Source organism: Lygodium microphyllum, chromosome 3 (genome assembly GCF_053477565.2).
Source record: "Lygodium microphyllum isolate KBCC chromosome 3, Lygodium_microphyllum_v1.1.10, whole genome shotgun sequence".
NCBI classification, from domain to species: domain Eukaryota; kingdom Viridiplantae; phylum Streptophyta; class Polypodiopsida; order Schizaeales; family Lygodiaceae; genus Lygodium; species Lygodium microphyllum.
In genome coordinates, this window is record NC_141137.1 from 119,579,519 (window position 1) to 119,593,171 (window position 13,653).

Here is a 13,653-nt window from a genome sequence, read left to right on the forward strand (position 1 = left end):
TCATCTTATCCCATGCCCATCAACCTCCTGAGGAATGCAAAGCGCTCTGTAGAGAGGCTTTTCGTGAGCAGATCTGTAGGATTCTGGTCAATCAAGATCTTGAAAAGATTAACAGACTTGTCTGCAATGACCCATGAATGAAGTGATACCTCACCTCAATGTGTTTCGTCTTCGCATGGAAGACTGGATTCTTGGCTAACTGAATAGCACTCATAGAATCCGAATGCAGTGTAGGGATAGCATCAATACCAAGGTTAGCAACCAAACGACCCAACCAAATGGCCTCCTTGCAAGCCTCAGTGGCTTCAACATTCTCGGCCTCTGTAGTAGAAAGGGCCGTGCATTTTTGCACCTTGGACATCCAAGAAATAGCACCTCCAGCATAGGTGAATACATAGCCGGAAGTGGACTTTCTACTATCTGCATGTCCTACATAATTAGAGTTAGTGTACCCCACGACTCTTGTATCATGGCTGCCATAGCATATGCACATATTTGCAGTGCCCTTCAGGTACCTCATGATACCCTTCACGGCATCCCAATGCTTCTTGCCAGGTGTAGCCATATAGTGTGCCACAACACCAACTGCAAAGGCAATATCTGGACGAGTGGCTATCATGGCATACATAAGACTGCCCACTGCGGATGCATATGGAATCTTGGCCATCTTGGCCCTCTGCTCATTTTTCTGTAGAGAATCAGCCTGTGAGACCTTCACATAATAAGGCAATGGACAACCAATAGGCTTTACGTCCTGCATGCGGAAGCGCTCAAGGACTTTATGAATGTACTCCCTCTATGACAAGTAGAGGAGTTTTTGATACCTGTCGCGTCTAATGTGCATACCAAATATGTGAGAGGCCTGTCCCAGATCTTTCATCTCAAAGCTCTTCTTGAGCTGAGCCTTAAGAGCATCTAGCTCATCATGAGCTTTCCCTGCTATCAGCATATCATCCACATAGAGTACCAAAATCAATAAAGAACCATCACGGGCTTTCTTCCTGTAAAGACACGGATCCATAGCACTCCTGCTATAGCCTTGTGATTGCATAAAGGCATCAAACTTATGATACCACTCCCTAGGTTCCTGCTTTAAGCCATAAAGACTTTTTATCAATTTGCACACTAGGTGCTCCCTACCAGGTTTTGCAAAGCCCTTAGGATGCTCCATATGAATCTCATCATGCAAGTCCCCATGTAAGAAAGTCGTCTTGACATCCATTTGGTATAAATCCAAGTCAAGCTGAGCAACCAAAGCCAAGACTAAGCGCAGGGTGGTCATCTTAACCATAGCAGAAAAGACCTCATGAAAGTCCACACCATGCTCCTACTTAAAACCCTTTTCTACATGTCTAGCCTTGTATGCCGGCTTGGGGTGTCCAGGGGTACTTTTCAGCTTGTACACCCACTTGCATGGCAAAGCCTTCTTGCTCGTAGGCAAGGAAACCAAATCCCAAGTCTCATTCTTATGCAAGGAGTCTATCTCAGACATTGCATAGCCCTTTTCTAGGAGTGACTGTCACCCCTGCACATAGCCTCATCATGAGTGAAAGGCTCTCTTGCATTTGTAACCAAGACATAATGCATCAAGGGCTGAAATCTATCAAGTGGACGTCTGTCTCTAGTAGACCGTCTCATGACAGAGGCTCTACTGCCTGCCCACCTGCCTGTCCAATACCCTGACCATGAGCATTTGTTGCAGATGTAGGCTGTCCAAGTGGCAGTGCAGGAGCTCTTGGCTCCTCTTGAAATATGACCTGCGGATCTCAACAACTCTCTCAAGCTACCTATGCATCTTGTCTTCATGGAAGACTACATCATAACTGCGGATGACTTTCTGCGCCTACAGATCCCAGAGACGGTAACCCATCTCACCTGCATCCCCATAACCAAGGAAAATGCATTTGACACTCTTAGGATCCAACTTACTTCTCTTGTCCCTAGGCACATGGCAAAATGCCACACATCCAAAGACACAGAGATGCGCATAAGAGGGAGGTTTTCTAGTCCATACCTCCTTTGCAACGTGGAAATCCAAACCACTAGAAGGTGATCTGTTTATGATATGCACAGATGTACTAGCTGCCTTAGCCCAAGAGCTCTGTGGTAGGCCTGCATGGCTAAGCATACTGTGTACACGCTGCTGGATGGTTCTATTCATCTGCTCAGCCAAACCATTTTGGGGGGTGTAGGGGGCGGTCAACTGACGCTTAATACCCCTCTCATTACATAACTGCTCAAAAGCACGTGAGACATACTCAGCCCCATTATCTGTCCTTAGGCATTTTAGCCTATACCCAGACTACTGGTTCTCAACCAAGGCAAGCCATCTCTGAAACACAGCTAAGATATCGGATTTCAACTTAATGGGATAAGCCCAAACTTTTCGTGAAAAATCATCTATGAAAGTAACAAAATACTTTGCAGCACCCATAGATTGAGAAGGCATGGGCCCACAAACATTCGAATGTACCAATGCCAAGGGCTCACTCATGCATGGCCTACCAGACTTCTTATGCGTAGATCTAGTTTGCCTGCCATAAAGACAATGCTCACATGAATCAAAACATCCATAATCAAGGGGCAGTAAGTACTGCAAACCAAAAAGAATTTTCATTCCCTTCAAAGACATATGGCCCAAATGAGCAATGCCAAAGAGATACATGTGGGATAGAACCCACAGACAAAACATGATCAAGGGAAGAAGCGGATACAAACAAGGGATAGAGGCTATCAGACTTGGCACCTCTCGCAATCATAAGTCTACCATGAGTGATCTTCCATGCAGAGTCTCCAAAAGATACATGATAACATGCGTCATCAAGCTGTCCAGCTGACATGAGACTGCGTGTCAAAGCAGGTACATGATGTACATCCTGCATAACAAAACTGCATCCAGAAGGAAATTGCAGCCTAACATCAGCAATGCCCACAATATCAAGAGAAATGTCATCACCCAAGTGCACAGAACCCGAAATAGTATAGTATGAATGAAACCACTCTCGACAAGGTGTCACATGAAAGGATGCACCTGAGTCCAAGAGCCAACACTGTGCATACATAGAGTATATCTCCGTCATCTGCGAAGCACTAGAAGAAGCTGCAAGGATATAATCATGATCAACATCCTCAGGTTGCATAACATTGATCTCTTCAATTTTAACACTGGACTTTGCAGGCATTACGCTGTGATCAGAAGACTTATCCTGCACTTTGTCTTTCCCCTTATCTTTGCACCTTTCATTGCACAGTTCATGGCATTGTGGCCTAATATGGCCCCTTTTCCCACAATGGTGACAAGTAACATCTGCATTCCTGCCACGGGATTTGCTACGTGACTTCCCACGAGACTTGGACGACCGAGATTTCTGAGAATCCCGTCCATGGCCATTGCCACTGCCATGCTTCCCATATCCATCATTCCTGCCTCTAACTGTCATAGCATGCGACACATGAGAGGCATCCAAATTCTTACGGTTAACCTCTTCCTGCAGAAGAGCACTCTCGACATTAGATAATTTCAAGGTAGCAGTAGAGGCACATAATGCAGTATGGAATACATCCCATGACTCATTAAGAGTACCAAGCAAGAAAAGAGGAGTGACATCCTCTACAAAAGTGATGTCCTGTGAAGTCAAGTTCTTGAGTATAGCATGGAACTAGCTCAAATGAGCACACATAGTCACATTCTCCTTCATGCACAGATCCATAAGCTGCTTTAGCCAATACATCTGACTCGCTGGACTTTTCTTGTCATAGAGATTCTTGATTTTATCCCACAACTGCCATGCACTCTGTTCTTCCTCAAATACATTGTAATGAACCTGTTCTGTGAGAGATAATACAATAGAGGATTTGCATAACTCATCAAGCTTAAGCCATTTCTCATCTGGCATAGTTGCAAGTGGATGCCCGCTTAACCTCAAAGGTTTGATCTGTGATTTTTGCACCAATACCTGCCAAATCTAGCTCTTCCAATAAGAGTAATTCGTACCATCAAGCTTAGTGATGTTGAAAATAGCATGATCAGTGGATGAACTCGCCATAATGCAGGTTGGAAGACAGCAGACAGCTCAAAACTGCTTGCTATTTACTGCAGAAAATGACAAAAAAATCACCAAAATCGAGAGAAAATGTCAAGAAACGTGTAACCAAAGCTGTTGTCCATCAAGTACTAGTGAAAGTACTTCATTTCAGAATATTTCAACATGAAAAATCCATGTCAGTCCGGAGTTATATGCTTGCTGTAATAAATGACAGCAGGGTACTGTGAGAGTCAATTGGTGACCAAATCACCGCACCAAGTCAATAAATGACAGCCAAGACATGAACAGCCATAAATAGGCATAAATCAGCACCAAACAGTCATCAAGACCCTGAGCACATACCCAAACATGTCATCAAAGCATTTGCCAGTGAGTAGGCATACCTCCTGGATAATAGGGCAAAGTATACATAACACTGGCAAGACCTGACACCAGTAGGTGTACGCTCAGAAGAGTGCAAAGCCCAAGCTTAGGTCAAAAGCAACTCCAAGATATCAATGCATGAACCATGCAACATTTAAGTGTAAGAGATCCCAAAGTCTCAAGTATATGCAAAATGCTCAAATAGCATAAATCTCCTACTCAATGTCGGTCAAGCATACAAGATGCTCCCACTGACACAAAAGGCGGATAAACGAGCTCAACAACTCAATCAAACCAAGTCAAAGTACCAAAGACAGGTAACCAAGACAATGCCTCAATAGCATCCCAAGAGTATGACGGCTACAAAGCAACTATAGGTAGCATCCATGAGCAAGACATACATCCCAATAAATATCTATGATAACCAAAATGACATCCAATACAAAATTCCGGAATAGCAAATGAGAATCCAAGCCAAGTCTTTAGAGAGCACTAAAGCTCAACAAGTACATGGTACACTGTGCCAAGACAAATGCATCAAGCCGTAGGCGTCGGGTAAGCATGTACCCAAAGAGCATATAACTGTGAAAGCACTGACCATTGCCAAGCATAGACTGATGTCAATAAGTGCGAGCTGAAATAAGCTCAAGCTTCCAAAAGCATCCGGATCCAATGACAAGCTCGAAGTCGTCCCTTGATGATCAATACATCATAGCATAACCCAAGACATACACCCAAAATCAATAGGCATATGTCAAAGCATGAAAGATAGTTTTAGCCCAAGAGTATTCAGCATGCATTTACTGTTATAAACTAAGTATTTCCAGCCCCACAATTAGGCCAAAATCATAACATTACATGTAGCTTCAATCCCCCAATCAATCGGGATGCAATAGGCATCAAACGGGTTATGTAGTCATGCCCAAACAAGCATAGGCATAAATTGTGAATGTAGCACTAGCATAAAATGTATGTGGACTGTTTATAACAGTCCTGAAACACTGTTTTTAGCCACCAACCAATGCCTAATCTCAAAGGATCAATGCCAAGTATCAATACATGTGCAAGAAGCCCGAAATGGAGCCTGAATAAGTGCTTGATGCCAAGTTGGAGCTGGAGCTGATGTGGCTGACTGTGTGGCTGTCTAGAAAATAGACACAAATTTGCGTGGGGTTGCTGCTGGTTCTATTGGTCCACTGGCAGATTTGGAGTGGTTGGAGGGCTCAAACATTAGCCAAAGGGGCCTGGGAACAAGCCTCTAGCAGCCCACAACCGGTGGCAAAGAGATATGAAGGTTGGAAGCTTCAATGGTGGCTGCCCTGTTTGCCTGGACCTGTGGACTGAAATAAATCTCTGAAATAATGAAGCAATACCTCAGTGTCAATGCCCTGATGGTGCCTCAATAGGCCAAGAAGAAGCTCGAGAAGTCGGGGAGTGACGGGAGCTCAAGAGAATCAGCTATGGTTGTCGGGAAGGAGACCCAATGCAAGTGGGGAGTCGATGGGAAGCTGAGAATGCCACGAGCCAAGCTCAAGAGTCGGGAAGCCGTGCTTTGATACCAGTTGAAAGGTGAGAAGGATCAAAGCTTGCACTTGAGAGCTATGGCGAGAGAGCAAGAGCAAGGAAGAGAGAGACAAGAAATGAGAACTCCAACAGTCACAATGTGTGACCGAGCCTCTCAAGGGGGGGTCACTCATGTATATATGTATATATAACATGAGTTCAAAATAAGGAGTTTTTAAAACACTAGTTTTATACAATTTTTACATATAGAAGGGTGTCATATAAAGGGGTTACTTACAGATTGAATAGAAAAGGGTTGTGTTTTATTCAAGAAAAATTCACAGATTAGGATATTTATAAATAGCTATGAACGCACGTTATATAAAGAATATATATATAGTGAGCCCCCCGAGCCGGGCCTTCCTTTATTCAAGCTATCACTAAAAGAATAAAGAATAAAGTGATAGTGACGGGCTCCTGCCACCTGCAGTGTGCACTGGTGGCGGTGACTGTCAGTGTAGTAATACATGGGCGACTAGGCGAAGGCGCCTTTACCCCCAACAACCAACATTAACAAGATCAAGCCTAAACTATATTTTCAAAGAACCCTTATGAAAATTTCTCAAAGTTTTCCAAATTCAAACACATTTAATTATGATTTTTATTTACATTGAATCATCATGACATGCATATTATCCTCATACATTGAGCCTATAATATCACATAAATTTGACAATCCATAAACAATATCAACAACAACAACAACAACAACAACAATAACAACAACCACTACCACTACCACTACCACTACCACTACCACTACCACTACTCCTACTCCTCCTCCTCCCCCCCCCCCCTCTCTCTCTCTCTCTCTCTCTCTCTCTCTCTCTCTCTCTCTCTCTCTCTCTCTCTCTCTCTCTCTCTCTCTCTCTCTCTCTCTCTCTCTCTCTCTCTCTCTCACTCATATTTAGCAATTAATAACTTGTGTATATAATTATGTGTGTATAATACATTGATTGAAATATAATTATATATTTTATTTATAATTAGTTAATTTATTAATAATTAATATCTTATCAATTATATTAAGATATTAATAATTATAGTATAATAATATTATTACAAATAATATATAAAAATAATTATAAATAATAAATATTAATAAAATAATACTATATTAATTAATATTATAGATTATAGTTATATATTATATAGTATTATTCACAAGCAAATTGAGGGATATACATATTTTATTAAAAATTTATTAACATATTAATAGTAAAAGATTAATATTATTAAAACAAAGGTAAAAGTATACCATATGTATTATTATTATTATTATTATTATTTATTGGACATACTAAATATAATATTATATATAATTAATTATTATATGCATAATAATTATACTAATATAATAATACACATCCATGATATGAAAAAATTTCTCTTATATGCGACTTCATCTTTGAAACTATGACTCTACAAAATATAACTCATTTGGTCTATAGGAATTCCAATAAGTTTCAATTTCTCTACATTAACTATCAGATATTTAGATATATCTCCCCCTTCAAATTGCTCCATGTTATTTAAATTTTTTGGAGTGCATTTGTCACTACTTCCTCTTATTTATGCATTCCATACTTTTGCATAATCTGTCTCATATCATCTTGTTGTACAAAGTTTACATCAATATAAGTATCTCCCATGACGTTGAGCTCTCACCTTGAATTTTTCATGTTTGATTCACCACAAAGATTGTGAGAGTTTGGCTTAAGAAGAGATATATTTTATTATATGAAGAAGAGAATAGAATAGTATTTATAATTACACTATAGACACAAATACATTAAAATCATGTTTGTAACATATTTGGATTCCAAAGAAGAGTATGCATTTAATACAAATAAAACATGTGATTCAATTTTAAGCCTTTTGTACATCATATCCCTAGCTATGAATATTCATGCTTGCTTATATCCCTTAAATATTTATGGGCATCCCTATATGCTTCTACTACTCAAGAATATCCCTCCTTGTTTGTGAAAAATCTTGCTCTTATTCAACTTATATTTTCTTATTTTACCCTGAACTCGATCAAGAATAGCCCTCTTGATTAGTCAAATATATCCTTCTTTTGTTTAGGACAACGGCAAAGTATTCTTGATTGAAAATAGTCGATTGCTACTCTTGATTTAGGATATCATTGTTTGTCTCTTTCTTGATAGTTTAGGCCTACATATATCCATCTCTATTCTTGTTTAAGAACAACTTCTTAAAGAACAATGCTTTATGTTTTCCTTAAGATGTATGCAGCTCTTTGGATTTCTTTCATCCTTCATCTACTTGCAACAATTCCCACCCACGATTGTGCTTGTAGCACATAAATCACACTAGAATCCAACTTTAGTACATTGAATTTAGCATTCCCTTCTCACCGGCCTTCCTACTCCTTGCTCACCTTGGCCCTAATTTCTTTAGAAATCTTGTCCAATGTCCCTTATTGATTTCTATTGCTAGTCCCATCTCCATGAATTGCATTACATTTGCCATTATGGCCAAGCCTTACACAACCTTCATTGACATAATTGGCCATTGCCATTGTGCAATGATATTTGACACCATTTAGTTAGTGTGAGGAGTAGATTTTGAATATTTACTTATGTTGTAGTTAACCTGGCCTTTATGATAGATTGGACTGAATGCCCATGAATTTGGCCTTCACGATAGATTTGGATTCAATCATAGAAGAATTATAGTAGTTGTGATTATGGTGGTTATGAGCTTTGTGGGGTGGCATGTGCATCAGGCATCATCACTGTAAAAGCAACATAGTGGTAAACACCTCGGGGGGATTGAAAGCTAAAAGATTTGATCAATCATGGACCATGGTTCACCTTTTAGCTGCAACTCTTTGTCATAGCAGCCACACATGGATGAAGGATCACCCTAGGAAATACTGAGGAATCCTAGCCTTGGAAGTGAAAATGGATGGCCTATATGATTCTCTAATTTGGCTTTCATTTGTGAGTGGATTGTCAAAAGTTATTTGTATAAGCATGGATTGATAGAGATTGAGAATTATCTTTTCCAGCTATGCGACATGCTTATACATAAGTCCAATGTTGCATTGGAAAAGTTCATGGTAAGATGCTTAATGGGTTATTTTCACGGGGGGTTGACTCATAGTAAAGAAGACATCTCACCTACATGCAAGGACTTCTAAAAAAACCCATATTTATGAAGCTTGTAAGACTAATATATCCCCCTATTTAAGCTTATAAGATATATACATGTATGACTTTTTATGTATCCCCTTTCTTAAATGTAAGTCTTCATAGAACATATACTAACTTTCTTTTTAAAGGTTGGTTATTATCCTAAGCAATTAAAAGTATCAAAATGGTCATATCACAAAGTGATTTATGTAGTGGCACTTGGATACCATCGAAGTATGTGTCGCAATGTTTTTGAATGCTCGTGCCCCCTTACCACATGAGGAGAGAGAGAGTAGGAGAATCGAACCCCTTTATACTTAAAGTGACTACACCAAGCGGACACCAAGCTCTCTTTGGAAGCAGGGGAGTTGAATCTCTCTACCAAAACCATGGGAGAGTGCCAACTCCCCCCCTCCCACACTATGATTAATTCAATAACCCTACTATGTGAGGGTTTAGGGTTTTAACCTTACTTGTCAAGGTGATCAAATGCTTCCCCCCCTTCTTTTTTCCTTCTATCCCCTCAAATTTAAGTTCAATATAGGAAATTAAGAGGGGTATACCTCTAATGTATACGCTTAAGTGTCCCCTTCCAAACCCCCCCTCCTTTACACTCACGTGATACCATACAACATCTATAGTGAACCCCCCGGGGTTATTTTATTTTGAAAAATCATGTGCCAATTAATGGTTGAAAAAATGTTGACTAATGACTTGAATCAATGATAAATAATGGTTGAAATTAGTACTAAAAAATGGATGAAATCATTGCTAAATAATGGGTGGATAATGGATTCATTGAAAGTAGAAGAACATGCCGTGATCTGAAAGACAAGTTAGTCTTGGCTGATTTCTTTGTGTTGGGGTTGGTATGAGGGACAATCACAAAGCTGTTACCGATTTTTCCAAGTAAAGAATGTGGATGCCAAATCCATAAAAGTAGTATAAACTTGAGAATTGCATAACTCATAAGTGGATAAACCTTATTTGGGGAGATTCCAAGGCAATGGAAAATGGCAAGGATCTCTAATTTACTTCCAAGAGTAGAAGAAGTTCATCAATGGGAAGGCCTCAAAGGCTGAGGGGCTGAAAAGAGAGTTGAGAAAATTATCTCATGGGGGATTGCAATGGGTTGATAAGGAGGACTACATGGGATATAAATAGAGAAAACTTGGCAAGGAAAGCAGCTGAGTAGACGTGGGAATGGAGCATGGCATAAGCATTTAGGATTGGAAATGTTATCGTTCTAAAGAAAAGAAGAACAAGAAAGAGGGATTTACTATTGATTCATAAGTAGATCTAGAGTGAGATAAGAGGATAGTCGGAGAGAGATAGAGATAAGCGTCACAACAAGTTTTAGCAATCTCACACATAGTAGACGTTGTGAGTATCATATAGATAGAGACATAGACTCCAATTATAGTAGATGCAAGTGCAGAGCTAAAATCTCTTGTTGATGATCATGTAAGAACAACTTTGTAGATGTTTTGGAAAATTCTAGTAGCTGTATCACAACTTACAAATTAGTGACTTGTGAAGGTGATGCCGTCATCTTGAAGGTTCAAATTGGTACATTAGGGGACAACAACTAACAATTGTGCAATGGGATCAACATGTGGAGGGAGGCAACTTATGCTATCATAATAGGAAACTAAAGTGGCCTTAGGTCTATATTAGAATATGTAAAAGGAGAGAAGGCAACCAAGAAGGTGAACCTATGGGCAGACCATACACAACAATTGTGGAACAACATATGTCAGCTTGGCAAGTGAGCAACTTGACACTATTTCACGAGCAGTGATCAAGGATAGGAGTGCCGATAATGTGAAAGACTTTGTTTAAGGAGTGAAACTCAACTAAAGAAATTTCAAATAGGAGATAACCAACTATACTTTTGCCTCACATAGTTGTAGAACACATACACACAAAGCAAAAACAATCACTGCAAAAATAAATAACGTACCTTTATACTTGCAAATCCACAAGTCATATTATTGCCACAATGTTCGAAGCTTACATGGACCAACTTCTACAGAAAAAACTTTAGCTTCTATTTTTGACTCTTTTTGGGTATGACCCTACTCTCCTTGTCACAATTGCAACAAGAGCAAAACAAGAGACGCCCCCCCGCTACTAGTTTCATCCCCTTATGTAGTTTTTTTACCTCTCGGCATTAGGTTTAAAATTCTTTTGAAAGCTTTTCTTCTTCGTTTTTTCTTTTTGAAAGGCAATAAGATTTTCTATTTTATGATTTTTTGTTCAAAAGCTAACCGCCTCTATCACTTGTTTCATAAATTTTCCAGGTACCATATTGTTAATGCAACATGTCTTCATAAAGTGTGTTGATTAGCAATTGACTATTGATTTTGTCAAACCTTTGACTCATCTTCTCCATACTATTTTTGAATCCCATTGTGGTAAACTTTGATCAATTTGATAATGGTTGTGACTCTATTGTCAATAATGGTGCAACTCCAGGGTCATGGACTTATGACTACTGTCTCTAACTGATTGAGAGACCTAGTACAAGAATTGATGAAGTCATCTTTTGTGGATGATGGCCATACCACTGTCCACAACTCCAACATAACAGAGCTAGACAAAGCTTATACATGATCACCTTACGAATAGATAAAGTTTTATGATTAGACAATACATAACTTTCGAACATGCTGTCTATTGTGCTCTCAATCACGTAGTACTTTGGAGCTTCTTCCCCTCCTGATCACATCGATCAGTATGACAATCCGACATAATCCTGAAATTATGGCCATCGTAACAGTCCATCCATAGTCCAAATGTGAGACGTGCAATCCTCACTAATTGATTATCAAAAACTTTATCACCAACATAGTAGTCCCATATTTGAGCTGTGTGTCTGTGGAAAGCACAAGGCCATGCAACCTTATTAGCACTTGCAATGCACTCAATATCACAATGTCACTAGTTTTCTTCAGATGTCTAATGTCACTAGTCCTTTACAACACAAATCTTCTCATTGTAGAAGCATACAACCTTGAGGAGATGTTGTTCTCCGTTGTTTCATGAGCATTTGTGAGATTTGGAGAGTGAAGTGGAGTGAAACATTTCTTCTTTTTGCTCAGTGATGAAAGATGAGGTTAAAGATCGTAAAATAACCAAGGAAATATGTTTGCATATTGCATGATGCACATGCACTTGTAAATGGGCTAGGCACGATATTTTCAATGCATCCAATTTTTCACGTGTGGCATTCCTTGTATGATTGTATGGAATGGATTTAGATTTTGCACTCCTTAAAACATGTGTGATTGAGCACAGAGTTCAATTTCAAGCATGTCTAGGACATTGCATGGAATCAAGCAAGTACATCTAAAGAAAACAACATCTCCTGAAGGTTGCATACAAATCTTAAGTTACCATGATATGTTGTCCTTTCATTAGGCTTTCGTGTTGCTCTTGGGATGGCAGGATCCAAACCTACCAGTTTTCATGTAGGGGCTATTGATGTCTCAATGATCTAGATGGCTAACATTGAAGTAGGCATATGGGCAAGAAAGATGGCAATATATACTCCCGCCAAAGTAATGGGTTTGTTTAGATTAATAAGTTGCTTACAACTTATACATGGATATATGAAACACAAGTAGCTCAACTATATGCTCTTGTAACATCTTCTATCTCAATGTTATCTTTATCATGCTCGTGTTTGGATATCATGTAACATTCTTTTTCAAATGGTTAAAAAGCACACCATGTCTCTTATACACTCTTGGAAGTGACGGATGGTTGTGAGACTAATAAAAACTACATGAAGATAGTAGGATGTATACATATATTCTTACGACAGGGTTTCTTAAATAATATGTCTATATGAGCACCACCCTACTCCACATGTATGTCAAGTGTGGGTACACACAAAAGCATAATATGTGTTTGATGAGCATTAGGAGAAATATGGACTCTCTTTTTTTCCCCTTAAGGGGTTTCTCTCACCTCTCTTTCTCTCTCTAAAAAGAGATTCCAAAATAATGTTATAATAAGAGATCTTCTATAATCAAGCAAAACTTATATTTGTATTTTTAATAGAATTCACATATTAATTTATCCCCAAACTGTAGGATAAGGTCACTTTTTCTCAAAATCCTCAGAACTAAAAAATTACAATTCTATTTTCTCCAAAAACAGAGCCAATAATTGATAGACGGCTCTTTAATATCTTCATGACTTTTCAACATTAAAATATATTAGAATCATTCTCATTCTAACTTCTTAAAAGGACGGAAGTTGAAAAGCGATATAAGTTGACATACACATTGTATTTTAAGATTATTTTTCACCCAAAGACACCTTTCTGAATCAAGATTTTCCTTGTAAATTTTTATCTCTTTTGGAAAAGTATATGCCCATTTCTGGGCACTTTTTCCTTCCCTCTAAAAGCTCTAGTTTTATCCCAAATTTTGTGTATTCTTCTCTTTTTGTGTCTAGAATATGGTTTCTTATATACGAAATCTTTTGAAGCAGCATTGAGGAGTGGTTTT